The 26,457-nt window shown below is 36.0% G+C and overlaps 1 long non-coding RNA gene across 5 annotated transcripts in view; it reads right to left on the reverse strand.

Moving 5' to 3' along the window:
* Positions 1 to 874: 874 nt before the first annotated feature.
* The window catches only part of LOC139045479 (uncharacterized), a 32,930-nt gene continuing 7,347 nt past the window's right edge, over positions 875 to 26,457 (reverse strand). For 2 of the 5 annotated variants that reach the window (XR_011503809.1, XR_011503805.1), the window contains exons 2-5: positions 20,424 to 23,913; positions 17,854 to 18,069; positions 9,635 to 9,764; positions 875 to 5,246 (exon numbers count right to left, since the gene is read on the reverse strand). This is a non-coding gene — a long non-coding RNA (uncharacterized lncRNA). The remainder of the gene's footprint in view (positions 5,247 to 9,634; positions 9,765 to 17,853; positions 18,070 to 20,423; positions 23,914 to 26,457) is intronic. The other 3 variants (XR_011503808.1, XR_011503807.1, XR_011503806.1) reach the window with 3 other exon arrangements.

A 26,457-nucleotide genomic window follows, 5' to 3' on the forward strand; every position in this document is an offset into this window, starting at 1 on the left:
ATGTGGAGAAAAGGGAACTCTCATACACTGCTAGTGGGAATGCAAACAGGTGCACCCACTATGGAGATTTCTAAAATAATTAAAAATGGAAATATCATATGACCCAGCTATCCTACTACTGAGTATTTATCCAAGGAACTTGAAATCAACAATTCAAAGAGACTTATGCACCCCTTTGTTCATTGCAGCATTATTCACAATAGCCAAGATGTGATAGCAACCCAAGTGCCCACTGACTGATGAATGGATAAAGAAAAGGTGGTATATATACACAATGGAATATCATTCAGACATAAAAAAGCCAAAATCATCCCATTTACAACAACATGAATGCTTAACTATTATGTTAAGCAAGATAAGCCAGACAGAGAAAGACGAAAACTGTATGAGTTCACTCATGTGTGGAAGATAAACACATGGACATTAGAACAGATTAGTACTTACCAGAGGGAATGGGGTCAGGGAGTGGGCATAAGGGATAAACAGGCACAAACATCTGGTGACTGATAAATAATAATGTACAACTGAAATTTCACAATGTTATAAACTATTACCACCTAAATTAAAAAAATTGATAAATACTACATAAATACATAAATATGTTTGAAATGTTGATATATCATTATTATATACTTCTAAGATTTAAAAAAAGATCCAATTAGAAAGTGGGAAAAACACATGAAAAGACATTTCCTTGAAGAGGATATATAGGTGGCAAATAATAGGAAAAGATGCTCAGCATAATTTGTCTTTAGGAAAATATAAATTAAAACCACAAAATACAAATTGGAACCACAATATCATCACACATGCAATAAAATGGATAAAAAACATCATGCCAACACCAAATGCTACAAGATTGTGGAGAAACTGGATTTTCCAGATATTTACTATAAAATGACAAAATAGTAAAATATAAAATTCACACATTGGTTGTAAGATGTTAGAAGCACTTTGGGAAAAGTTTGTTACTTTCTTATAAAACTAACATGTAATTACTATACATCTCAACATTTGCACTCTTGGGCATTTATCACAGAGAAATGAAAACTTAAGTTCACACAAAATTCTATATGAGAATTTTCATAGTCACTTTATTTGTAATAACCAAAAACTGGAAATAGCCCAGATTTCTTTCAACAGACAAATGCATAAACAAACTGTGGTACATCAACACCATAAAATAGTATTCAACAATAAAAAGAACAAACTATTAATAATGCAACTAGTTGGATGAATCCCCAGGGAATTGTGTGGAGTGAAAAAAGCCAATCCCTGAAGGTTATATATGGTATAATTCAATTTTTATAACATTTTGTAATGACAAAATTTTAGAAATGGAGAGCAGATTAAAGATAAGCAATAACCAGTGCTGGGAAGGATGTGCAGAAACTGGTATTACATACAATACTGGCTGGAACATAAAATGATATAGCCACTTTGGAAAATAGTTTGGCAGTTTCTTAAAACTTTAAACATAATCATAACATACAACCCAGCAATCCCAAGAAGACTGAAAATAGGTGTCGACAGAAAGATTTATATATAATATAAATAGTAATATTACTCTAAATACTCTAATGGTAGATACTCAAAATGTGTATAAATTTGTGAACAGATAAACATTACGTGGTACAGCCATACAATGGAATATCATTCAATAAAAGAAATGAACTACTGACAAATCTTACAACATAGATGAACCTCAAAAACGTTATATTAAGTGAACTAAAGACAGACCCAAAAGACTACATATTGTATGCTTCCATAAGATAGTAAATCTATAGTAACAGAAAGGAGATTATTTTTTGCCTGTGGCTGGAGATTGGAAGTGGGAATTAATTGCATACTACTATGAGGCAAATTTTTGGGCTAAAGAAGACATTCTAAAACTGGATTGCAATATTGTTGCATAATTCTATATTTACTAAAAATTCATTGATTTTTACACTTCAAATAGACTATTTCTTCAACAAAATATTAGCAGACCAAATTCAACAATACATTAAAAGAATCATACACAACAATCAAGTGGGATTTATTCGTTGGATGCAAGGATGGGTCAACATCTCCAAATCAATCAATCAATGTGATATACCACATTAACAAAGTAAAAGATAAAAATCATATGATCATCTCAATAGATGCACTAAAAGCATTTGACAAAATTCAACATCCGTTTATGATAAAAACTCTCAACAAAGCAGGTAGAGAGGGAACATAACTCAACATAACAAAGGCCATATATGACAAGCCAGAGCTCACATCATACTCAATGGTGAAAAGCAGACAGTTTTTCCTCAAAGACCAGAAACAAGACAAGGAGGTTCACTCTCGCCACTTTTATTCAACATAGTATTGCAAGCCCTAGCAGAGCAATTAAGCAAGAAAAAAAATAAAAGTCACCCAAATTGGAAAGGAAAAACTGTCACTATTTGCAGATGACATGATATCACATATCCTAAAGATTCCATCAAAAAGCTGTTGAAACTAATAAACAAATTCAGCAAAATTGCAGGCTACAAAATCAACATGCAAAATTTGTGGCATTTCTTTAGCTTAATAATGAACTATCAGACAGAGGAATTAAGAAAACAATCCCATTTACAATTGTATCAAAAATAATAAAATAACTAGAAATAAATTTAAAGAAGGGGGTGAAAGACACGAATATCAAAAACTATAAGACATTAATGAAAGAAATTGAAGAAGGCACAAATAAATAGATCAAAAGAATTAATATTGTTAAAATGTCCATATTGGGGTCAGCCCAGTGGCATAGTGGTTAAGTTCACATGCTCTACTTCAGCAGCCTGGGGTTCGCTGGTTCGCATCTCAAGTGCAGACCTATGCACCACTCATTGAGCCATGCTATGGAAGAGTCTCACATACAAAATAGATGAAGAGTGCCACAGATGTTAGCTCAAGGCAACTCTTCCTCAAGCAAAAGGAGAAAGATTGGCAACAGGTGTTAGCTCAGGGCCAGTCTTCCTCACCAAAAATAAACAAATAAATAAAAATAAAAATGTCCACAGCATCCAAAAAATATACAGATTCAATGCAAACCCTATTAAAATTCTAATGGAATTTTTCACAGAAATGGAGCAAACAATTCTAAAATTTGTGCTAATGACAAAAGACCCCAAATAGCCAAAGCAATCTTGACAAAGAATAAATGTGGAGGCATCATGCTCCTTGATTTCAAACTATATTACAAAGCTATAGTAATTATGATATTGTGGTATCAGCATAAAAACAGACACACAGATCAATAAAACAGAATAGAGAACCCAGAAATAAACCCAAGTATATATGGTCAACTAATTTATGACAAAGGAGCTAAGAATATATAGTGGGGAAAGGACAATCTCTTCAAAAAATGAGATTGAGAAAAACTTGACAGCCACATGCAGAAGAATCTTACACCATACACAGAAATTAACTCAAAATGGATTGAAGCCTTGAACATACGACTTGAAACTATAAAACTCCTAGAAGAAATCATAGGTGCTAAATTCTTTGACTTAGGTCTTGTGGATGAATTTTGAATCTAACACCAAAAGCAAAAGCAACAAAAGCAAAAATAAATGAGTGGGACTACATTAAACTTCAAAAACTTCTATACATCAAAGGAAATCATCATCAAAATGAAAAGGCAACCTACTGAATGGGAGAAAATAATTACAAACCATATATCCGATAAGATATACAATATACAAAGAACGCATGCAACTCAATAGCAAGAAAACAAACAATTCAGTTAAAAACTGGGCAAAAGACCTGAATAGACACTTTTCAAAGAAGACATACAGATGGCCAACAGGTACATGAAAAGAGGCTCAACATCATTCATCCTCGGGGAAAGGCAAATCAAAACCACAATGAAATATTTCCTCACACCTATTAGAATGGCTGTTATCAAAAAGGCAAGCAATAACAAGTGTTGGCAAGGATGTGGAGAAAAGGGGACTCTTGTGGAATGTTGGTGGTGAATGTAAATTGGTGCAAACACAATGGAAAACTGTATGGAGGTTTCTCAAAAAATTAAAAATAGAATTACTATATGATATAGCAATTCTACTTCTAGGTATTTTCCCAAAGAAAATGAAAACACTAATTCAGAAAGATATACGCATCCCACATTCATTGCAGCATTATTTACAATAGCCAACATATGGAAACAACCTAAGTGTCCATCAATGGATGAATGGATGAAGAAATTGTGATATACATATATACAATGGAATATTATTCAACCATTAAAAAAATGGAGTCTTGCCGTTTGTGACAACATGAATGGATCTCAAGGGCATTATGCTAAATAAAGTCAGTCAGACAGAGAAAGACAAATACTGCATGATCCCTCTTATAAGTGGAATCCAAAAAAAAAAAAATCTCATTGATGCAGAGAACAGATGGGTGGTTGCAAGAGGCAGGGAGTGGGGAGTGGGAGAAATGAGGGAACATGTTTTTTTTTAGATTAAATAAATTAAATAAAAATTCTTTTAAAAGAACAGAAAAGAGGGCAGTGGGGCAGGAGGGAGAGGGCCAGGCATAGTGCAATTCCCCTTGCTCCATGGTGTTTTTGAACTGCATAGCCAAGCCGTGTGCAGCACTGGTGGTCTGGGAAGCTTCCCTGAAAGAGAAGTCAAGATCAGAACCTCAGGTCCACTACACTTGGGGAACTCCATTTCTGCCAGGCCACCTGTCTGAGTGATGCCTGGGCACTTCTGCCTCCCCAAATACCTCATGAAGCTGGAAGCCAGTTCATGCTCAGCTTGTTTCCAAGCTAGACTCCCAATTCAGCCAACCTTCAGAGGAACGTGACTCCTCTCCAATGACCCCTCTCTCACCCCTGCCCCATCACGCACCTACACGTGGTGTTCACAGAAGTCTAGCCTTTGCCCTTTTATAACTCCACCTCCCCAAGTAGCGCCGTCTCCAGGTTCTTGTTTCTGTCAGGACACTGGGAACTTCCTCTCAGCCAGGCATGGACTTCTCCCTCTTCATCCCAAGTGTTCAGGACCCTGCGATGCCTGTGTGATGGCTCCCCTAGAGCCAGGCCTTCCGGAGGACTGAGCCAGCTGGTTTAGAGAAGGTCTGGGACCTAGCCCAGGGGAGAGGTTGGATGAGTGCTTACTCAGGCTCCTTTCAGGATTCTCAGGGAGCAACTCTGGGCAGGCAGAGTGGCTAGACTGATGTCCAGGAGGCTGCACAGTTTCCATCTGTTTCTGCTGAAGCTAGAACTAGAGAAAAGTAGTGTAGGTAGAAACATTAGAGATTGAGGTGAGAAAGACCAGAGTGTGGACCCAAACTCCTAAAACAAGTGTTTGAGATCTTCATAATCAGATCCCACTTACCACTCCTCACATTCACTCCTGTCTCTCCACCGCTCTCATGCCTTTGCCTGTCCAAATCCCACTCAGCCTCCATGATCTTTCATCAGTCTCACTTCTTCCAAAAAGCCTTACCTGACCTATGTGGCTACTTCTTTGAAATCCAACCACACAGATTGTACTACACAGTATAGCATTTGGAATCTTAGCACTTCAAGCCTGGCAAGCACATCCCTAAGACTGTCAACTCTTTTCCTGATTGACTTGGTTTCCAGGCCTTGTCCTCTGACATATCCTTTTGCTTATCCCTGTGACACTCTGGGGACCAGACTGGACATGCTGTACCACCTGCAGACTGTCCTTGACATTGCACAGTGCTCTATCCCCTTCCTGCTTCTGACTGCCATGTTTCTGTTAATACATCGCAAGTTGATATTCACTTTTTTCAGCAGTCATAAAAGTGACAAAAAAGAATATAGGTTTAGAGCGAGAAGCAACTCTACTGTCTACTAGTTGTGTAACTTGGACAAGTCTGTTTATCTCCTGCCTCAGTTTCCTGTTCAATATAATGGAGTTGAAAATAGTACTTTCCTCTTGGGGTGTTTGTGGGAGTCTTGAGAAATAAGATGTTGGTAATTTTTCTAACTGTGCCTAGCATATAGCATGTTCAATGAATGGTTCTTCTGATAGTTCTGCTTCATTCAACTTCCTGCTCTTAAACAAAAAAGTAGATATATTTTGTGATGTGTACATTATATCTCAATAAAGCTCTTATAAAACAACATGGATGAATCTCAAAATCAGTTTGTTGAGTGTAATATGCCCTTCACAAAGAAGTGCAGACTGTATGAGTACAATCATATGAAGTTCTAAGACTGGCTGAACTGACTTATAGTGAAAAATATCAGAACAGTAGTTCCGTCCGCTGGAGTGGAGTGGGTATTGCCTGGAATGGAACATAAAGGAAATGTCTGATATGATATTTGATATCTTGACAGTAGTTTGCTGGTAGTGGGTGTATATAGACTTGGAAAAATTTTGCAAATATACACTTGAGATTTATATATTTCACTTTGTAAGTTCTACCTCCAAAACTATAAACAAATATTGATACGCATAATGAAATGTTTATGAGCGAAATGTGATGTTTACAACTTGCTTTGAAATCCAGAAAAAATAAGGTGGACTGATTAATGGGTAGAAATACGAACAGATGTGTGAATTTGCAAGTATCACAAGATGTTAATTATAGAATCTGGATGGTGAGACCATGCGTGTTCTCCATATAGTTCTTTCAATTTATTTATTTGAACATTCTTATAATGAAATATTGGAGAAAAGGAAACCAACAGGTATTACTCCAACTAAAACTGTTTGGTAAAGTTTGTAAGCCACTCACATTTAAGACCATCTTATCCCTTAATATATTTGGTCAGTGTAGGGATCTTACTGTTTTCATTGAGAAAGAAGCACTTTTCATTTCTACAAAATCCTTGATATCACTCAGAGGTTTGTGCAGTGCTATTATCTCAATCCTTCAAAAGAAGAGTCAGTATTGCTACCACATGTCTTTGCTTCCAACTAGGATTCTGAGTAAACTATAGAAAGAGAGATGACTGTGGAGCAGCAAATGGCTTGGAGGTTTACAGGATAAAACATCAGAATCTCCTAGTTGATCCTAGTTTCCTGTTTGTGGGCCCCTGGTTTACAGAAGTGAATTGAAGGCAAATGTGATATCTGGAATAAACATTTTTGGGACAATTATTTAATGCTTTATTTTTCCTTTAAAAGTCATAGCTCAGTACAAAAACATCTGTCAAGGCAATTGGCTGTAATGTAAAGAAAAATGGGTGAAATAGCCCAAATTGCATGCTTGTATTTCAAAACATTTAGGCTAAATACCTGATACTTTCTATTTTATAAACCATTTCTAGTCTTCTCATCCAAAATGTAATTTTAATAAGTTTCAATGCTACTTACTGTTAGCAAGTTATAATTACATTTCATTCTACCTCTTTATATTTGCTTCATTCTTTGATATAAAAGTGTGCTATTTTCCTTTTCTAGTTAAACCATTAAACAAAAAAAATAAAGACTTCTGTTATACTTAATAGTAATATCAATTTCTTTCTCTCTGTGTAATATGTGAAACTATATGTATTTATTTTTTATTGTACTATATGTTACTTTAAAGGTAGAAGGTCTTTATTTTTAATAACTAGAGTAACATTTTTCTTACATCTTTTTGGGAACTTTCTCCATTAAATTTAAATTATGGTCTTTTGAGAGAAGAGTCTTACATGTGCCTTTTTGTTGATTGCAAAAGCTTCTGTTTACGGAGAACATAGGAACATGACGTACAATAAATGGGCTGTCAAATGAATTAAATAAGCTGTTGCTAAAGAAACTTCAAAATGAGTCAGTAAGCTGCCTCAGCACATTTGGCACTGATGTTTTGTGATGGTCCTATGTGTAGTCATAGGATTTTGACACTGATAAGCAATACATTTCTTGTTTCAAATATCATTTAAAAGGTAATATAGGTTCACTTGCTATATTTCAGGTATCATCAGTAAGGCTTTGGGAAACGGCTGGCAGTACAAGCCAGTTCAAAGCACTGAAGTCAGCAAGGGATTCTAAACGCCAAGAACATGGAGAGTGAGCAAAGTCTAATGTAAAACAAAACAAAACCCTAGAGTTGCCATTATTCCAATGGGAGAAAAACCAACGTCATGTTTTTTTCAATGAGTTTTTATTTTAGAATACTTTCAAACTACAAAAAAATTGTGAATAGATAATAGAGAGAGTTCCCCACAGTCAGTTTCAGCTGTTGCTAATATTTACATTAGTATGGTACATTTGTCACAGTGAACTAATATTGATACATTATTATTAACTAAAACCCAAACTTTATTCAGATTTCCTTGGTTACTACCTAATGTTCCTTTCTGTCGCAGAATACCGTATTACATTGAGTCATCATATCTCCTTAGATTTCTCTAGATTGTGACAGTGTCTCAGACTCTCTTTGTATTTGATGACCTCAACAGTTTTAAGGAGTACTGATCATGTATTTTATAGAATGTACCTCAATTTGTGTTTGTTTGATGTTTTTCTCATGATTAGACTGTGATTATGGGTTTTGGGGAGAAAGGCCAAAGAGGTGAAATGCCATTCTCATTGCCTCATATCAAAGGTATATGTTATCACCACGATTTTTCACAGTTGATGTTGACCCTGATTGCTCGGCTGAGGTAGTGTTTGTCACGTTTCTCCACTGAAAAGTTCCTCTCCCTTCCCTCTTTCCAGACCATACTCTTTAGAAGGAAGTTACTATGTGTAGCTCACATTTAAGGGGTGGAGAGTTATACTCAGCCTCTCCGAGAGGAAGATATCTACATAAGTTGCTTGGAATTCTTCTGCATGGAAGATTTGTCTGTTGTCCCCAATTTATTCATTTATTTAACCATTTATTTATATTGGTATAGTCTCATGGATATTTATTTTATGCTTTGGGTTATAACCCAATACTAAATTAATTAATTAATTATTTTTTTAAAAATATTGGCACCTGAGCTAACTGTTGCCAATCTTTTTTTTTTTCCTGCTTTTTCTCCCCAAATCGCCCCCAGGGCATAGTTGTATATTCTAGTTGTGGGTCCTTCTAGTTGTGGCATGTGGGACGCCACCTCAGCATGGCCCGATGAGCAGTGCCATGTCCGCGTCCAGGATCTCAACCAGCGAAACCCTGGGCTGCAGAAGCGGAGCACGCGAACTTAGCCACTCGGCCACGGGGCCAGCCCCATAAATTATTTATTCTGTTGCTTAAATTATTGCAAGAATTAGGAGCTTTGACAGTTGTCTACCGTGCCCTTTTGACATACTACCATTGTTGTTGTGTGTGTATGTTTTGGTATTTCATTACCTAGCATTTCTACCACTGACAAGATGTCCCAAACTCATTTTGTATATTCCCTGCCCCAGTTGTGGAATAAGCCATTTGCCAAGGAACCCTAGCTCCTCTTATGGAGAACAGTATTGGAAAGCAAGATATAATCTCTGGGTGTGCTCATTGTTTCTGGATTACTATTGCTTCTAGTTTCACTCAGATAAAAGAGTTTGAAAATATGTGTGAATATTAGCCACTTTTTAAACACATTTCTATAAATATTTTATATATATTTTCATCTGTCTGTATATCTACCCGTATCTATCTATTTTGCATCTGTATCTATATTAAAACATGAGTTCATACTGTTGTCTCCAACTATAATTCAGTCCCACATGATCATTCTAACCTTGTCCACTTGCTTTTCTGTAACTTCGCACTCCAGTAGTGAGAAATCTGGTTCCCACCGTCTCCATCTATTTGCTTCACTGTTTCATTACATATACTTGGATAGTGGTTTCAGAATTTCAACATCATATCTTAACGACAAAATAAAATTATGTTAGGCAAGGTCATTCTTGAACTCTGGATATTTTTCTCTAGTAAGATAAAAGGCTCTGTACTAAGTACTCATAAGAAATATTTTATGCATTTAAGGAAAGTAAAATCCCATTAAGATGAATAATTGAGAGTAAACCTTAGTTTTTTACCTCCTATTCATATGAGTTATTATTAGTATTGCTACTTAAAAGTGAAGAGGTAATTAGAGGAAAATAGATAAGCCAATTCCTTGGCTTCACTGTTGTGGTCAGAAAGAATGAATGCACCCAGTTTATAATTAGGAGAAAGTAAATATTGCAATGAAGAGGCCCAGCTTTAATCTACCAGATATATGAAGACCTACTCCTTAAACATGAAGACGGTTTCCCTTATTCCCAGCATCATCAAGCAGTCTTGATGTCATCTTTTGGTGACTATTATGTTTAAAATTACAGAATCCTAGATTTTTAGAGCATAAATATCATAAAAACTGGAAACTAAAGGTATACGTCAGGTCTCTTTGCTTATTTTTTTCTAACAATTATCTTGGTATTTTAAAGATTAATAACTCTACAAGCATTAACACTATGTTTAATTCAACTTTACAAAAAGTCTGTGAATGTGAATCTAATGGGCCATTTGGTAAGTCTTCTCTAATTCATAACAGTAAGAGATGTTAATCATTGCATAGTCACATTAAGAATCATCTGGATTAGGCATCAGGTTCTGCATACTGTAATTGATGATTGTGAGCTGTTTATTCTGTTCATGTTCAATATAAATACATTCTGTTGGTAAATGTTTCTGACATTTGTGCTGGTCAGTAAGGAAGAAAATGAAAATGAACACTATCTTTACCACTATCCAATCAATGATTCAAAAACTTAATAGGTGTGGATGTTAAGAAGATATTTGATGCAAAAAATAACAGAAATTAAAACTGAAATCACTTATATTGCTTATTAACTCCTTAAAATAAGTCAATTAAACACAATATTTTCAGATTTTATTAGGGATAAACATTCTACCTATACTTCTAATGCAAAATAGTTTTAGAGACATCCTGTGTTATTAAAAGGAAATTTATTCCATATGCAAAGAGTTCAACTTTGGTTCAAATAACAGTAAAGCAATTTGATCTTTAATTTCTATGTATTTCTTTGTTTGCAATGTCTTTATGTTTCTGTTCAGATTGAATCTTATTAGCTGTCATAAGCCTATAATTAATGGCTTTTAGGTGGTTCTATAAGCATATCCAATTATATGTTTCTGTTAATTTTAGATATAGATATCTTAGACATATGGATACTGTCTTGCTGAATATGGTAAGATAATCCATTTATTCTTTCAACAAATATATATTCATCACCTACTATGTGCCAGGTGTATTGCATAATACCTTTTTCATTTTTTTTGCATTTGCCATAAAAGTTGAATAATAAAAGTAAAACTTTACTCAAAGATACATGTAAGGACACAATTGTGATCCTCTGAGAATAAGCACTTTTTCACACTGCGCTAGTATTGTGAGTAAATATAACAACCTATGCATTATTGTTTGTCTTTTTTTTTCCTTGCTGAACGAGAACTTCTTATACTTTTACATACTGAGCATACAGACTATATAATGTCACATTAGCTGTGCATTCCTAATTCTTGGCCTAATACTTGTAACTGCACTCTTTTAAAAGTTTTTCTATTTGAAAAAGTATTTCAAATAAAAATAAATGCACCATTATTATAGAAAAAACAGTCTTTTATTTCAAAAATAATTAATTCAGTACCTTGAATTTTTGACTTATTATATGTTGTTGGGCTGTGTCTAAGGCAGTGAGAGCCTCAGTTTTGCTCATTGCTTATTTGTTCTCTTTTCTCCACCTCTCCAAGATCGGGTGTTATAGCTGGGGAACAAAATCCTGGGAGGATGGATTTCTTTCTTTTTCTGTCTCAATAATTTAAACTAATTATGTGAATCTAAACCTCTCTTACAAATAGAAATATACTATGATTTATTGTTATTATTATTTGGGGGATTGGTGCTGTATTTTAACTGAGCCTTTACTCCTACTTACTCAGTTCTCTGGCTTTACCCAATTTTGATATGGCTCTCCTGGCAGCAGAGTGGTGTTCCATGGGCTGGATTCAATCCATAGATCTGTTTTGTTTGAGTCATAGAGTTTTGGCATATCTGAACATCTTAAAATCAGAATTCACATAAAAATCCAGATTTCTCGTGAAAGTTGTAAATCTGGTCTAGCTGGTTGTTGGTTTCCACAGGAGAATTATGGGCTGGGTGGAGTAATCGCTACTCTCTTTGAATGTAGAGCCATAGGCCTCACTGACTGCTTTTGGTTTCCCGAGACTGAGGGCAAGAGTCACTTTGCATTTGCTTCTGCATTTTTACTTTGCCTTTTTCAGAGTAAGAATTAGGAGAAAAATAAAATCTTTTCTTTTAATTTTTGTTGAGATTATGATAGTTTACAACCTTGTGAAATTTCAGTTGTACATTATTGTCAGTCGTGTTGTAGGTGCACCCCTTCACCCTTGGTGCCCACCCCCCACCCCACCTTTCCTCTGGTAACCACTAATCTGTTCTCTTTGTCTACATGTTTAACTTCCACATGTGAGTGGAGTCATACATGGATTGTCTTTCTCTATCTGGCTTATTTCCCTTAACATAATACCCTCAAGGTCCATCCATGTTGTTGTGAATGGGGCGATTTTATCCTTTTTTATGGTTAAGCAGTATTCCATTGTATATATATACCATATCTTCATTATCCAATCATCAGTTGATGGGCACTTGTGTTGCTTCCACATCTTGGCTATTGCACATAATGCTGCAATGAACATAGGGGTGCATGGGGCTTTTGGAATTGCTGATTTCAGTTTCTTTGGGTAGATACCCAGTAGTGGGATGGCTGGGTCATATGGTATTTCCATTTTTCATTTTTTGAGAAACCTCCATACTGTTTTCCATAGTGGCTGCACCAGTTTGCATTCCCAGCAACAGTGCATCAGGGTTTCTTTTTCTCCACAACATTTCCAACATTTGTTACTTTTTGTTTTGGTTATTTTTGCCATTCTAATGGGTGTAAGGTGATATTTTAGTGTAGTTTTGATTTGCATTTCCCTGATGATCAGTGATGATGAGGATCTTTTCATGTGGCTATTGGCCATCTGTATATCTTCTTTGGAGAAATATCTGTTCATGTCTCCTGCCCATTTTTTGGTTGGGTTATTTGATTTTTTCTTGTTGAGTTGTGTGAGTTATTTATATATTATGAAGATTAACCCATTGTCGGATATATGACTTGCCAATATTGTTTCCCAATTAGTGGGTTGTTTTTTCGTTTCAATCCTGTTTTCCCTTGCCTTGAAGAAGCTCTTTAGTCTGATGAAGTCCCATTTGTTTATTCTTTCTATTGTTTCCCTTGTCTGAGAATACATGGTGTCCAAAAAGATCCTTTTAATACTGATGTCAAAGAGCCTATATTTTCTTCTAGAAGTCTTATGACTTCAGGTCTTACCTTTGGGTCTTTGATCCATTTTGGGTTTATTTTTATGAATGGTGAAAAAGAATAGTCAATTTTCATTCTTTTACATATGGCTTTCCAGTTTTCCCAGCACCATTTTTTGAAGAGACTTTCTTTTCTCCATTGTATGCCCTCCAGATGTGCCATTTTATTTCTGGGCTTTCAATTCTGTTCCACTGATCCGTGCACCTGTTTTTGTACGAGTACCATGCATTTTGATTACTGTAGCTTTGTAGTATGTTTTGAAGTCAGGGATTGTGATACCTCCAGCTTTGTTCCTTTTTCTCAGAATTGCTTTAGCAATTTGGGGTCTTTAGTTGCCCCATATGAATTTTAGGATTCTTTGTTCTATTTCTGTAAAGAATGTCATTGGGATTCTGGTTGGGATTGCATTGAATCTGTAGATTGCTTTAGGTAGTATGGACATTTTAACTATGTTTATTCTTCAAATCCATGTGCATGGAATGTCTTTCCCATCTCTTTATTTCATCATCACTTTATTTCAGGGAAGTCTTGTAGTTTTCATTGTATAGGTCTTTCACTTCCTTAGTTAAATTCAATACAAGGTATTTTATCTTTTTGTTGTGATTGTGAATGGTATTGTGTCTTGAGTTCTTTTTCTGTTAGTTCGTTATTACAGTATAGAAATGCTACTGATTTATGTAAGTTGATTTTATACCCTACAACTTTGCTGTAGTTGTTGAGTATTTCTCATAGTTTTCCCATGGATTCTTTGTGGTTTTCTATATATAAGATCATGTCATCTGCAAACAGCAAGAGTTTAACTTCTTCACTCCCTATTTGGATTCCCTTGATTCCTTTCTCTTGCCTAATTGCTCTGGCCAAAACCTCCAGTACTATGTTGAATAACAGTGGTGATAGAGGGCATCCTCATCTTGTTCCTGTTCTCAGGGGGATGGTGCTCAGTTTTTGCCCATTGAGCATGATTTTGGCTGTGGATTTGTCACATATGGCCTCTATTATGAAGAGTTAATTTCCTTCTATCCACATTTTATTCAGAGTTTTTGTCATAAATGGCTGTTGAATCTTGTCAAATGCTTTCTTTGCATCTATTGAGATGATCATGTGGTTTTTATTCCTCAATTTGTTGATGTGGTGTATCACGTTGATTGATTTGTGGATGTTGAACCATCCCTGTGTCCCTGGTATGAATCCCACTTGATCGTGATGTATGATCCTTTTGATGAATTGCTGAATTCGGGTTGCCAAAATTTTGTTGAGATTTTTGCATCTATGTTCATCAGCGATATTGGTCTGTAGTTCTTTTTCATGCTGTCCTTGTCAGGCTTTGGTATCAGAGTGATGTTGGCCTTGTAGAATGTGTTAGGAAGTGTTCCATCCTCCCTAAGTTTTTGGAATAGCTTGAAAAGTCTAGGTCTTAAATTTTCTCTGAAAGTTTGGTAGAATTGCCCAGGAAAGCCAACTGGTCCTGAGGTTGAATTCTTTGAGATGCTTTTGATTGCTGTTTCAATCTCTTTCTTTGTGAGCTGTCTGTTCAGATTGTCTGCTTCTTCTTGACTTAGCTTTGGGAAGTTGTAGTAGTCTAAGAATTTATCCATTTCCTCTAGGTTATACATTTTGTTGGCATATAGTTTTTCATAGTATTCTCTTATAATCCGTTGTATTTCTGTGGAGTCTTTTGTTATTTCTCCTCTTTCGTTTTTTATTTTGTTTGTTTGAGCTTTCTCTCTTTCTTTCTTTGTAAGTCTGGCTGGGTGTTTGTCAATTATATTTGTCTTCTCAAAGAACCAGCTCTTTGTTTCATTGATCCTTTCTACTGCATTTTTTGTTTCAATAGCATTTATTTCTGCTCTGATTTTTATTATTTCTCTCCTTCTGTTGACTTTGGGCTTTGTTTGTTCTTTTTCTAATTCAGTTAGGTATAATTTGAGATTGCTTATTTGGGATGTTTCTTGTTTGTTAAGGTGTGCCTGTATTGTGATGAATTTCCCTCTTAATATGGCTTTTGCTGCATCCCATATAAGTTGGTATGGAATGTTATCATTTTCATTTGTCTCCAGATATTTTATCATTTCTCCCTTAATTTCTTCAATGATCCATTGCTTGTTCAATAGTATGTTGTTTAGTCTCCAGATCTTTGTCCCTTTCTCAGTTTTTTCTTGTAATTAATTTTTAACTTTATAGCACTATGATCAGAGAAGATGCTTGTTACTATTTCAATTTTTTTTAATTTATAGAGGCTTGCCTTCTTTCCCAGCATATGGTCTATCCTTGAGAATGTTCCATGGCACTTGAGAAGAAAGTGTATTCTGCTGTTTTTGGATGGAGTGTTCTATATATGTCTATTAAGTCCAAATGTTTTAGCTTTTCATTTAATTCCACTGTTTCCTTGTTGATTTTCTGTCTGGATGATCTGTCCAATAATGTGAGTGGGGTGTTGAGATCCTCTACTATTATTGTGTCATTTTTGATATCTTCTTTTAGGTTTGTTAATAGTTGCTTTATGAACTTTGGTTCTCCTGTGTTGGGTGCATAGATATTTATAAGTGCTATTTCTTCTTGATGGAGTGTCCCTTTCATCATTATATGTTGGCCCTCTTTGTCTCTCTTTAGCTGCCTTATCTTGAAATCTACTTTGTCTGATATAAGCATTGCGACACCTGCTTTCTTTTGTTTGCCATTAGCTCAGAGTATCATTTTCCACTCCTTCACTCTGAGCCTGTGTTTGTTATTCGAGCTGAGATGTGCTTCCTGGAGGCAACAAATTGTTGGATCTTGTTTTTTAATCCACCTCACCACGCTCTTTCTTTTTATTAGAGAGTTCAATCTGTTTACATTGAGGGTGATTATTGATGTATGAGGGCTTAATGCTGTCATTTTGTCACTGGCTTTCTGGTTTTCATGCAATTCCTTTGTTTCTCATCCTGTGTGTTTTGGTCTACCCATTGATTTCTACAGTTTATTATGCTGCATTTATTAATTTTTTCCTTATTTATTTTTTGGGTCTCTGGTCTGCTTTTTAGTTTAGTGGCTACCCTGAAATTTGTATTCAGAATCTTGTGTATAACATAGTCCATTTTCTGATGGCCTCTTATTTCCTTAGTCTAAACTGAGTCAGTCCCTTTCCTCCTCCTCTCCTAAGTTATTATTTTCACATCTTATTCCAACTTGTGTTGTGAGTTTGTGGTTAAAGTGATAAGATTGTCTTTGTTTTTGGTGTTTTCTTTCCCTTTATCCTAATGCTATCATTGAATATTTGCTATCCTATTCTGATTCTATCTGTCTCCTTACTCTGTTTTTGACCCCTTGAGCTTTTCTGGTAGGGGGGAATCTCGTGGCTATGAAGTCCCTTAGCTTTTGTTTGTCTGGAAAAGTTTTAATTTCTCTTTCCTATCTGAAGGATATTTTTCCTGGATAGAGTATTCTTGGGTGAAGATTTTTATCTTTTAAAGTTTTGAATATGTCATTCCACTGTCTCCTAGCTTGTAAGGTTTCTGCAGAGAAATCTGCTGAAAGTCTGATAGGGGTTCCTTGGTAGGTTATTTTCTTCTGCCTTGCTGCCCTGAGTATTCTTTCTTTTTCATTCGTTTTTGTCAGTTTTACTACTATATGCCTTTCAGTAGGTCTTTTTACATTGACAAATCTAGGAGATCTGAAATATTCCTCCACACACATTTCTCTCTCATTCCCTAGATTTAGAAAGTTCTCTGCTATTATTCATTTGAGCACATTTTCTGCTCCATTCTCCTTCTCTTCACCTACTGGGATACCTATAATTCTCATGTTGCATTTCCCCATTGAGTCAGATATTTCTTGGAGCATGTCTGGAGCATTTCAACATGTCTATCTTCGATTATGCTGATTCGCTCCTCTATGGTGTCCACACGAGCATTCAGGGAATCTGTATTTTGCGTTCTCTCTTCCATGGTGTCTTTCATCTCCAGTATTTCTGAATGATTCTTCTTTATAGCTTCAATCTCTTTTGTGAAGTAGCTCCTGAACTCATTGAATTGTTTCTCTATATTCTCTTTTACTTCATTGAGTTTTTTGATGATAGCTATTCTGAACTCACTGTCATTTAGTTTACTTATTTCTGAGTCCTCAGGGCATAATTCTGGGCACTTATTGTTTTCCCTTTTGTTTGGAGCTTGGATGAACTGCTTGATTCTGGAAGTACGGATTTTGCTCATAGTGATATTATTCAGTTGAAGTTATAGCCTATAACCACTAGGTGGGGGTCCAGAGCTGCGTATTCTGAGTCCTCGGCCTTCAGCCAAGATGGCATGGCACAGTGCAGGTGGTGGTGAGGGAGGCATTTTCTTTTGGGCACAGACATTGATTTCCCTATCAGCTCTCGCTACCTGGTCTCCTGTGGTCTTGGCTTGATGAGGTCACTCCATGTGAAAGCTTTCACCCCATTAGAGGGCTTCCCTATAGGCTGCAAGGGCGCTAGGGAGTCCTGGGTGATCCCAGAGATGTGTGACCCCTCCCCTTCTCCTTCCCTCACCCAGCCTCCCTCAGCAGTAATCTCAGTCTTTGGGGGGGGGGGGGAAGTGAAGTTCTCTCTTACCACATTTCAGCTCTTCCGAGGTGGGGATCCAGCCTCTCTGCCCTCCATCATTTGGCTGCTGTGACTCTCCAAGGATTCCTGTACTATTAGGATATTTTCTGTTGGAATATGGTTGCTCCTTTTTGTTGTGTGTTGGAGGGGAGAAAGTCTTGGGCAAGTTCACTCTGCCATGATGCTGACATCACTCCCAATAAAATATTTTTTGAATTAATATCTCTATCAAAAGTGGGAAAATAAAAGACAGAGGTCAATTTTTTTCACTATTCCAATCTCAGTTATAGTATTTGCCTGAAGTTCACACATATTTAAGTTTGTAACCAAATAATATAGGGACATTATTTTGAAATAAATAGGCACTTGTGAATGTATGCATGTTGGAGGTCTCATTAGATAAAGTCAATGCAGTGGCCACTGAATTAATGAGACATCATGCACTCTGTTAGGAACTTAAGATACAGAAATTAATAAAACATGATATTGTTATAAAATAGGAGTGCATGGTATAGGCAACTATAGTGGAAGTCCTTAATAATTGTTTCCTAATTCATTTTACATTCTTTAAATTGTACTTCCTTTTATTGTGTGTTGCATCATAATCCCCTAAGCTAGAGTTGAATTCCCAGTGTCATCAATAGTTAGTAAAAATATACACTAATATTTAGATGGTGGTCAAAATAAAAACTCACATATTCAAAGATACTCTCCATTTAAGTCTGCAAACAAACTTTCCAAATCTCATTGGTAGTACAGAGTGAAAAACAATACTTGATAACTGATTTGTTGAGAAGGGTAAGATTATTTCTATTGAGGAAAAAATAATCACTGGCAACAATTACAGAGTAATGCCTAGAGAAAAGGAAAAATTCCATCGGAAGTACTGTGATTTGATTACTTTTTACTGCTGATAGCCTTTTTCTCTTTAGAATGCAGATTGTGTTAATTTTTAAAATAAGATGACTGAAATATCATTTCTCACCATCTGAAGTTGGCAAATATTAAAAATCTTGTAAAGATTTCATAATTTATTGTGTAAAATCTTTTTCTCAAACTGCCTCTAACCAAGTGGAAATGGTTTCTTTGTACCTCTCTTCAAGCAAATGATCTTTGTAAGTAATTTTACTTTATTCTCAGTTTCATCTATAAATTATTGTTATTTCATAGTAACATTAATTAAGTTATTATTAGATTTCTAAGTAATGAGCTAAGAGTGTCACCTGAATAAAATGTTATATTAAAGGATGAGTGATTAACCACTACTCAAAGACAATACTCCATATTAAATTTATTCTTTCATCCCTAAGTAATATTACAAAACCCATTTAAGGCTCAACGCCTTCTTGAATATTCATGTACATCATTTTGTATCATTTCTACTGGATTGGATGATGGCCTAATTGCCCAAGTTATATGAGCTAGCACACGTATTTAACTCGCTGACTATTGTTCCATGTTCTATGTGCCTAGGACAGAAGAAGAGAAGGAATGGGAAGAAAAGGATTTACCATGTATCAGTTGCTTAACATTCATTAATTCTTTTAACCTTCCCAAGGCAATATGAGACAGAATCATTATTCTCATTCTGCAGATGAGGCAACCAGGGCCCTCTTTAGAGTAAACAATTTGCCTGAAATCATGCAGCTAGTACTTGAGTAGTGTAATCAGGATTCAGATGCAATTCTCCGTGAATCCAAAGTCCACGTGCTTTCTCTGTCCTTGTAGTGTCTTTGAATACACAGGATAAATTCTTTCCTCTTTCTTCCTTGTATTCTTTCTCACTCTCTGTAACAAGTTCTAAGATACAGCCCACCTGAGCAGCTACCACTCTAGCTATCTGACCACTCAGTGGACATCATATTTATGCCTTTGCTCACATCACTTGCATAGAACCTTCTAGATAGCCTCACAGGGGAGTGCCACATGTGAGCTCACCTAGGATAAGCACATCATGTAGAATGCAATTATATTGAGGACTCTTAGACCAATCTTTAATGAATAATAAATATAAGTACAGTAAAAAAATAGAGTTCAATAGATGCCCATTTGTTGAAGCTTGAGAATGAGAAGAAAAGTGAGGCTTATGTCAGATTTCCTCAATTTGATATGTATTATGAGAAAAATAAAACAGTCTTATGGCCATTTAAATTTGGGAAATAGTGGTCCAAAGAGATCTGAATAGGTTTCTTTACAGAGGATATCTGAGAGCCCTTGATATGCTAACATGATTGCAAGAAGGTATTTCCTAAACATATTTGACTATGAATGTTACATTTTTTTTTGAGACCATTTTAAGAAACTAGTGCTCCCCAATCGCTTTTTGGGAAACACTAGTTTATGCCAACAAAAAGGGAAACCATTAAGTTTCTGTCCATCTTTTCCTTTGATACACCATAATGAGTTACTGAAAATTACAACCTTTCCCTACTGTCTCCCATTTCATTCCTATACAATTTATGACTTTGTTCTTGCTCATCATTTTTCAGAAGAAGAACCTGGTGGGCATCAACTGGAATCTTACTCAATGAATTGCCTTTTTACTACTTGCAGAAGTCTTCATTTTATTGGAAACTCACCAAATGGAGGCAATGAATCTTCTCCCCTTCATAGATCTAAGCATTGACATCTTCTGTCTAATGACTGCTGTGGTCTTATATGGATTAACCATGATCCAGGCTTCTGTGACTGGTGATAAAATATTTTTGCTTGTTGAATAAGAATTGTAAGCGGCATGATGGCATTGAAACTTTGCAGCTGAGGAAGCCATGAAGCCTTCTCAGCATCATCTCACTATCCTCCCAAAAGACCTCTGTGACAATGGATGGAAGCATTTTTCTACTAAGAGTGGAGTCTGTAGGAAAAAACTTGCTCAATGTTAGAGCCTATCAGTAATAGACTCCAGTACAAACTCTTAATCTGTACCTTTTACCAAAAAGCTACATTCACTAGATTGCAAGATTTATCTTGTTTTGACATACTGGATATTGTTTAGAAAAGAAATTTTCTTTGTTTCTGCAAATTAAAAAATGCTGTGGCAATGACTGTATCACTACCATGCTATCTGAATTTATGTATTGGAGTATTTTAGAAATGTGATGAGGCTATAATTGAGTTAGAGTCATAAAGCCACTTTTTCTCTGGAAGATTTTAGTCATATATATTTCCCCAATAAAGATCACCTCCAATCATCAGTCTCCACATAGGTATCTTGGAAATGGTTATCTTAATAATTTACTCACATTATTATCTAAAGGAAGTTTTATATCAGAAATGCAGGAGAAGAATATTTTAATGAGTGTACACTAAATTTGTGAAATATCCACTGGGAATTAGAAAGCAGAGACTATTTTACCCTGCATTCCTGTCTTAGGAGTGGTAGGAATGTAATACAGTGTTAGTCTCAGCACTGGTTGACCACAAATAGTGAAGATACATGCAAAGCATCCAGCGACTGGAAGGACATTTCGGAACTAGCCCCAGGCTCATCTACCAGTGGAGATTATGTGTTCCTCTTTGTTCTTACTCACTGCCAGGTCCATACTTAAACACTCAAAATATCTAAAAGACCATTGAAAAGTAGCACAAATTATCCTGTACTTTAAGAACACAATTAATTCTCAGATTCCTAGGGTGAAGGGTACAAACACTGAGAAGGGATCCTCACAACCCAACTCTCTCTCAAAGGAATTGCCCAGCTCAGATACCAGGAGGGCGCTGTGCTTCTCTTGATTAATTTTTTTTCATGGTACAAAAGTGTTTAATAAGCAGAACATCAGTACAGAGAAACACATAACCTTTGAAACCAGAACAACCCAGTGAAAAGTCAGCACAGAGTCTGATTTTTACCTAAAAAAAATCAAAGTTATATATTGGGAATTGAACTACTATAAGCTGGCATAGAAGAAGATTTACACAATGAAGTCACCACTAAACCACTGCTTAGGTCCAGTCCCTGGCCTTCTTTTTTCTGCTCTGTATTCCAGAAACATTTCTTTAAAAGCCAGAAAATCCATAAACGTGAGCTGCACGTTGAGTATGTCACCAGCCACTTCATCTTGATGGTGCCGTACTGCTGTTGTGAAAGCCGCCATGTTAAATCCGGAAATCCCCTCCAGCAGCTGTTCTTCAATGTAATTTTCTACCAAAGAAATGTATTTGTTAAAAATAAGCGTGTTAGTTTATTCTCTTCCATGTCTTCAAACCCCTGGTAGTACTTGTCCATGAAATTTCTCTGTAATAACTGGAACTCGTCGTCCATGATGATATCTTCTAAATATCCTATCACAGCATCAAATTTTGCATCATAGACAGAGGAGGACAGCCCAGCTCAGTGGGGTCAGAACCTCCATGTGAGGTCATGGTCTCAGGCTCCTTGGCTACGGCCATGCGCCAAGCAGGCTTTCACTTCTGGCTGGCCTCTGTATGTGCTGCTCCCTTGATCATTTTTAATTTCAATGCACCCAAATGTAATCTGGCACCTACATGATCAAAGGGAAGTGACTATAATAATGTTGTTCTGGTTGGACTGAAGGAGCATGGTGTGGGGGAGGGAGGGCATCCCTGAGTCCCACTAGCTGGTTCCCTGCCTCGGTGCCCCTCCTTCACGAATCCTCCCCACACGGTCCCAAGGGCAGAAAGAAGACAATTTGAAAAGCTTGCAGTAAGGCTTCTCTTTAAATATATGGTTGGTAGTTTTCTGGGGTCATGCTCAGATGTGTTGAAGACTCTCCTCATTCAATGACATTGAAGGAACATGGAAAATATCTTTAGAGCCTCATTTACAATCTTGAAACCAATAGAACCTATTTTCTTTGGTTGTAGATTTAATCTTGAAAGTTTTAAATATGAGGCACAGTGAATAAAGTACCTGGATGTGTTAATCAAGAAAATTACATAAAAGTAACTTTATTTTTATTTTCCTCTATTCTTTAAACCTGCTTGGAGTGGGAGTTGAGTCATAGAGGAAACTTCTTTTCTCCCTGGTCCTCAGTGAAAACTTGGATAGGTTCCAGATTTTTTTTAAGTTTTAATTTTTTATTGAGGTTACATTGTTTATAACATTATATAAATTTTGGGTGTATATCATTATATTTTGATTTCTGTGTAGACTGTGTGTTCACCACCAAAAGTCTAGTTGCCATGCGTCACCATACACGTGTGCCCTTTTATCCCTTTCATGCTCCCCCCTCCTCTTCCCCTCTGATAACCAGCAATCTAATCTCTGTGTCTATATGTTTGTCTGTTGTTGTTATTGTTTTCCCATATTCCACAAATCAGTGAAATCATACAGTATTTGACACTGTCTGTCTGTCTTATTTCACTTAGCATAAAGCCCTCCAGGTTCATCCATGTTGTCGCAAATGGCAAGATTTCATCTTTTCTGTGGCTTAGTATTCCATTGTATATATATACCATATCATTGTTATCCATTCATCTGTTGTTGGGCACTTAGGTTGTTTCCAAGTCTTGGCTATTATTAATTATGTTGCAATGAATGTAGGGATGCATACATCTTTTTGATTTAGTGTTTTTGTGTTCTTTAGATAAATACCTAGAAGTGGAATAGCTGGATTATATGGTAGTTCTATTCTTAATTTTTTGAGGAATTTCTATATTGTTTTCCATAGTGGCTGTACCAGTTTGCATTCCCACTGGCAGTGTATGAGGGATCCCTTTTCTTGACATCCTCTCCAACATGTGCTATTTCTAGTCTTTAATAATAGCTGCTTTGATGGGCATGCAGTGATATCTCATTGTAGTTTTGATTTGCATTTCCGTAATGATTAGTGATGTTGAGCATCTTTTCTTGTGCCTGTTGGCCATCTGTATATCTTCTTTGGAAAAATGTGTATTCAGATTCTATTTTTTAATTGAGTCATTTGCTTTTGAGTTGTATGAGTTCTTCACATATTTTGGATATTAACCCCTTATCAGATATATGATTTACAAATATCTTCTCCCAAATGTTAGCTTGTATTTTTGTTTTGTTGATGGTTTCCTTTGCTGTGCAGAAGTTTTCAGTTTGATGTAGTCTCATTTGTTTATTTTTTCTTTTGTTTCCCTTGCCTGAGGAGACAAAAAGATACTGCTAAGACCCATGTCCAAGAGTGTACTGCCTTGGTTTTCTTCTAGAAGTTTTATGGTTTTAGGTCTTACAATCAAGTCTTTAATCCATTTTGAGTTATTTTTTGTGTATGGTGTAAGATAATGGTCTACTTTCATTCTTTTGCACATGGCTGTCCAGTTTTCCCAACACCATTTATTGAAGAGACTTTCCTTTCTCCACTGTATGTTCTAGGCGTCCTTGTCGAAAATTAGCTGTATGTGTATGTATGTGTGGGTTCATTTCTGGGCTCTTGATTCTGTTCCATGGATCTCTGTGTCTGTTTTTGTGCCAGTACCATGCTGTTTTGATTACTATAGCTTTGTAGTATATTCTGAAATCAGGGAGTGTGATACCTCCAGCTTTGTTCTTATTTCTAAGGATTGCTTAGGCCACAAATTTTTAAAAATGCATTTATCGTAAATCATATATACATGCAAAAAACGTTAGAATATTTATGTATACATTACATAGATTATTAGACCCACCAACAGAATTAAAATATAGACTATTATCAGAGGGATAAGAGTGAATAAGGGAGGTGCTAGGCAAGAACATCAAAGAATCCCTCTATTCTTACCGAAGATTCTATAACTTTTCATGATTAAAGACTTCTCACTTTATTGTATGATTTTTGCTGATTTCCAGAGCACTGTGATGGTTGTTTTTGTAGGGAGAGCTTTTGGAGAGAGTTCTCACTCTCTCTGCTTTACTAGTAGTCTTGCTTCTGTACTTTTTTTTAAAAACTGCTTTATTGAGGTATAATTCGCATACCATACAATTCACCCATTTAAATTTTACAATTCAATGGATTTTAGTATATTCACAGAGTTATGTAACCATCACCACAGTCAATTTTAGTTACTATCCTCCTAGTCCCCTACTGCTCTCTCCTCCCCTCTGTCAGCCCTAAGCAGCCACTAGTCTACTTTCTGTCTCTTACAGATTTCCCTATTCTGGATTATAATATGAATGGAATCACACAGCACGCGATCTTTCGTGACTGACCTTTCACTTAGCACAATGCTTTCAAGGTTCGTTTATGTTGTAGCATGTATCAGTACTTCATTCCTTTTTATGACTAAATAACACCCTATTGCATTTTGTTTATCCATTCCTCAGTTGATGGACATTTGGGTTATTTCCACTGTTTGTCTGTTAAGCATAGTGCTGCTATGAACATTCGTGTGTAAGTATTTGGATCTGAGATTACCATAGTCCTGTATCACAGATCCTGTTGATCCTCCCTCCCTCTCAGCTATTGGTCTCACTGGTTTCCAGTAACACAAACTCATCTCGTCGCTTCAGTTTTGGGGATGATAACTGCCCCCTTTTCTTGCTAGTTCTGGGGAGTTTTACCAAGTTTTGTTGGTTTCCCTTATGCCTTCTCATAAATTTATACATACTCTCTCATTAAACTTGCCTCAGTTTTCCTATTTGAGTATACAAACTTTTTTTCCATTAAAAGCTCTTGCTAATACATCTCCTTTTAAAACTTGAGGTAAAGGGAACATGTGGTAACCATTCCTTCTCATTTTGGAGGGCATTGTGGTTCAAAATACTTAAACAGCTCTTTCAAATATACTCTTCATAAAATCTTCCTCCATTCCAAATCTGCACCCTCTAGACTCAGTTCTTAAGGTCAGTGGGAATTATACATTCAGGTTATAATGTTTTATGCTGTAAATTCGTTAAAGGTCATTGCTCTCACATATCACTTTGGTTTCCATATAACTATGTATTGCCACATTCAATACCTCCAATTTAACATCTTCTCACATAAAGCAATATTAACTTTACGTTTGTTCACTGCCAAGTTTTGTTGATTTAAATTGCTTAGTTACTATGTAAATTCTTATGAAGCAAAGTCGGCTATTATAGATTTCCTGCTGAATTTTAAGTTAATTTCTTTTTGTGTGCTTGGGAAGAGCAGTGGGATTTACTTTTAAATTGTGCTCAACAAGAAAGGTATTATTGTGTAATTCCTAACTTTTTTAGTAACTTTATAATCCAACAATTTCATTAACCCTCAAAATGTCCTCAGACATTCTTACTTGTCTGCTCTCTTCCCTCACATGAGTTGGTAACCTGCAAAGAATAACACAGATTTTCCCTAAAGGTATTCCACTATTGGCATAAGTTAAGCTTCTTCTGAATCATTCAGTGCTGAGAATGTTTTACTGACTCTCAAACACTTAGTACATATGCCTATTTCTGGGGGTGATTGACCATTTCTTATCCTCATTTATTTTCGTAGGACATTGATCTCTTTTCATTTATTCATTCAAACAGAGCTTTGATGATTTAAATTCCTGAGATCTGTGATATTCTGCCACGCTGAAACTGGAAGAATTACTATCATCCTGATAGGATCTTATGAGCCTCAGACACCTTGTCTGAAATAATATTATTATTGTTACTGTCCAAGGGAGGTCATCTGCCTGCTGCAAGACATACCGATACTCAAGAGACAAGGTGGTAGGAGAGAAAGGGTTTTTTATTACAGC

The sequence above is a fragment of the Equus asinus genome, chromosome 6, assembly GCF_041296235.1.
Source record: "Equus asinus isolate D_3611 breed Donkey chromosome 6, EquAss-T2T_v2, whole genome shotgun sequence".
Taxonomy (NCBI): domain Eukaryota; kingdom Metazoa; phylum Chordata; class Mammalia; order Perissodactyla; family Equidae; genus Equus; species Equus asinus.